Source organism: Oxyura jamaicensis, chromosome 2, assembly GCF_011077185.1.
Source record: "Oxyura jamaicensis isolate SHBP4307 breed ruddy duck chromosome 2, BPBGC_Ojam_1.0, whole genome shotgun sequence".
Classification (NCBI taxonomy): Eukaryota; Metazoa; Chordata; class Aves; order Anseriformes; family Anatidae; genus Oxyura; species Oxyura jamaicensis.
In genome coordinates this window covers 25,605,291-25,608,988 of record NC_048894.1, presented here as the reverse complement: position 1 = coordinate 25,608,988, position 3,698 = coordinate 25,605,291, and positions in this window count along the sequence as shown.

The following is a 3,698-nucleotide window of genomic DNA, read 5'->3' as shown; positions in this document are numbered from 1 at the left end:
GCCATCTCAGGTAACTTCACATAGGTAAGACATAGTATTTTGTATCTGAGCCCCCTTTGTTGTCTCTGGACAGTCTTAGGACATGATTCATTTTGCCTTAGTGATGATGTTGACCAGATCTCCATATATTATAAGAGAGACAAGGTGACTAGCTCAAATGTAAGAGCATGGTTGACATAGATATCTCAGAGCTGGGGAAACTAATGAGTGGTTTGTAAGCACCACAGTATCAGCTCCAAGAACTGTTCGTGACACCCACCAAACATGGCTCGCCTCAGGCAGTCCGGTGCCATAGAGCTGACCCATATATTTATAGCCTTGTACCCTCTCCCCCATCCATCCACAGTTGCACTCTACAGCATGATAGTAAAAACTACACAGATGGAAGACTGTGAAGCAGCCCCTTTGTGGGTGTGCTAGGTTGCCTTGTCATGGTTCTTCCTGGTGCTTGGTAGTACCAGCTTGTACCTCTAAACAAAATTTCACCATCAGGAAATTTTCTGGCAGCAATATGGAGGGATAGATGTGAAACTGGGCACAGGCTGGGCTTGGGTGAACCAGTGAACAATGCAAGGAGTTGAAAGCTGCATATGTTTAAAACAAAGGTAGTTTAGCATCTCTGCTGATGTTCTCAGATACTCTATGGGTCTTTTGGCTAGTTGGTAGCTAATGAATTTTTACTGGTACAGAAGGTGCCAACACCTGAAAGCCATACCTCAGAGGCTGCTCAGGACTTACAGAAGGGTATTTCCTTCACAGGTAGCATCACTTCATCTCCCCTTGTCATGGATGGGAAGCCTGCAAGGACCATGGAGGTGGACATTTTGATGTGAACCTCAATGTTAGGGGAAGAAAGAGTGCCTGGGTAGTGGAATGATGGGACCACTAAAAGATATGCAATAAATACAGCCTGAATGAGTCTGAGTTTTTTGCTCTGAAAAGGTAGGGTTGGTGATGGTGATTAAGTGTCTAAGGAGTAGATGAATCTCAGTGGTTTGCTGGCTTTTGCAGACAACAGTTCTTAGCACTAGTAACTTTATTTTTATTTTTATATTTCCCCCCCCACAGAATCATAGAATGACTGAATGGAAGAAACCTTTGGAGGTTATCTGGTCCTACCCCCTTCTCAAGCAGGGTCACTTAGAACAGGTTGTCCAGGACCATGTCCAGATGGCTTTTGAACATCTCCAGAGATGGAGACTCCACAACCTCTCTGGGCAACCTGTGCCAGTACTCAGTCACCCTCACAGAAAAGAAGAGCTTTCCGATACTCAGGGGGAACCTCCTGACCTCCTGTGTTTCAATTTGTACCCATTGACTCCTGTCCTGGCACTGGGCACCTCTGAAAAGAGTCTGACTCTGTCCTCTTTACACTCTCCTTTAGATATTTATAGACATTGATGAGCCTTGAGCCTTCTATTTTCTAGGCTAAACAGTCTTTCAAATCTTTCAAATTTTCCTCACAAGAGAGATGATCCAGTCCCCTCATTGTTGTCATGTTGCCCTTCCTTGGATGATCTCCAGTAGCTCCATATCTCTCTTGTACTGGGAAGGCCAGGACTGGACAGAGTACTCCAGCTGGGGCCTCACCAGTGCTGAATAAAGGGCAGGGGTCACTTCCCTCCACCTGCTGACAATAATTTGCGTAATGCAGCCAAGAATACTGTTAGCCTTCTTTGCTACAAGGACACACTGATGGCTCACATTCAACTTGGTGTCAACCAGGACCCTCAGGTCTTATTCTGCCATGCTTCTCTCTAACTGGGTGGCCCCCAGCATGGTGCCTGGGGTTATTCCTCCCCAGCTGCAGGACTTTGCATTTCTTGTTGCTGAATTTCATGTGGTTCCTGTCAGCCCACTTCTCCAATCTGTCGACGACGGCAGCATGACCCTCTGGTGTAACCAGCACCCCTCCCCATTTTGTATTATCTTCAGACTTTCTGAGGTACACTCTACTCCATCACCCAGATCATAAATGAAGACATTAAACAGGACTGGACCCAGCACTGACTGCTGGGTTATGCCACTAGTTCCTGGCCTCCAAATCGACTTTGCACTGGTCACCTCCCCCCTGGACTCAGCCATTCAGGTGGTTTGCAATCCACCTCACTGGCTGTCAATTCAGGCCATACATCAGCTGCTTGTCCAAGGGGATCTTATGGGAGACAGTGTCAAAGGCCTTACTAAAGTCCAGGAAGAAAATATCCACTGATGCCCCCTCATCTACCAGGCAAGTCATTGCATCATAGAAGCTTATCAGGTTGGTCAAGCGTGACTTGCCCTTGGTGAATCCACACTGACTACTCCTGATGATTTTCTTCTCCTTCATGTGCCTGGAAATGTTTTCCAGGATTGGCTGCTCCATCACCTTTCCAGAGATCAAGGTGAAACTGTCAGGACTGTAATTCCCTGGGTCCTCTTTCTTACCATTTTTGAAGATAGGTTTGGCATATGCCATCCTCCAGTCTTTGGGCAGTTCTCCAAGACACCACGATCAATCTAGGATTATTGAGAGTGGCCTCACAATGACATCTGTCAGCTCACTCAGCACTTAGGGGTGCATCCCATCAGGGCCTGTAGACTTATGAATGTTTAGCTTGCCTACGTATTCCCTGCCCCAGTTGTCCTCCAGTAAAAATATATATTCTTTCCTTCAGAAGAGAGCAGATTATCTTAGAAATGTTATTACTATACAATATATGGCAGCCTTACTTAGGTTTTGAATGCCCTGTTCCAGAAGGGACTGCTGTTTTGGTCTCCAACTTAGCAAACACATTATGGTTCCTCTGTCATCTCCTACATGCTTCAGAAGCTGTTTTGACCTTGCAAAGGTTTTTCCATCTGAAAGTATTTTTTTTTTTTTTTTTTTTTTTTTATAGTGTACCTGACTACTGTTATCTCTATTTCACACAGGGGGAAACTGAGGCATTAAGAGGCAAGACAGTTTGATTTAGGTGACTTACCAGAACAGTGACACAGCAGCATGAAAATCATTTAGTTGTAGGGAGTTATAGGTTTGTAGTGTAAGTGGTTTTTTGTTTTATATTCAACGTTATGCTTTTTTACATAAATATCAATAGATTGTAGGGAACATGCTTTCACCTCTTTCCCTACAAGGAATTTATGTGACTGTATTTCCTTCACTTTCTGTCAGAAGGTTTCCTGGAGATTGAAGAGAAACAGCAACAGACATTTTATTTCTCCAGCTCATCACACATTTATATAACCAGAATGAATCTGTTTTCTGTTAGAAGAGAGAGGAGGGCAGAGTAAAGCTGCCTTTTCTTTTTTTTTTTTTTTTAATGTTAACAGAACCAAAAGTTGTCTGGAAACTGTGCCAAAACAATAGCATATAAAGAATGCATCTGGAAATCATTATGGAAGCTTGGAGTGAGCAGTGATTAAAGCAGGATGGAATTTTTTTTTCTTTTTTTTTTCTTTTTTTTTTTTTTTAGTTTCTAAGCCAATCAAGCACAACTTTAAAGCCAATCAAATCAAATTTTTTAAATCTTATGAATATGCAAACAAGAAAATTCTTGCCGCCTCATTTCCCTCCTGAAGGCAATTCCAATCATCTCCTCTGTAATACGTCCTAATGCATTTCCCTATACTACTTGGGAGTTTGAATCACTTTGCATTTGCTCTGCCTTTCCTTCCTTCCTTCCTTCCTTCCTTCCTTCCTTCCTTCCTTCCTTCCT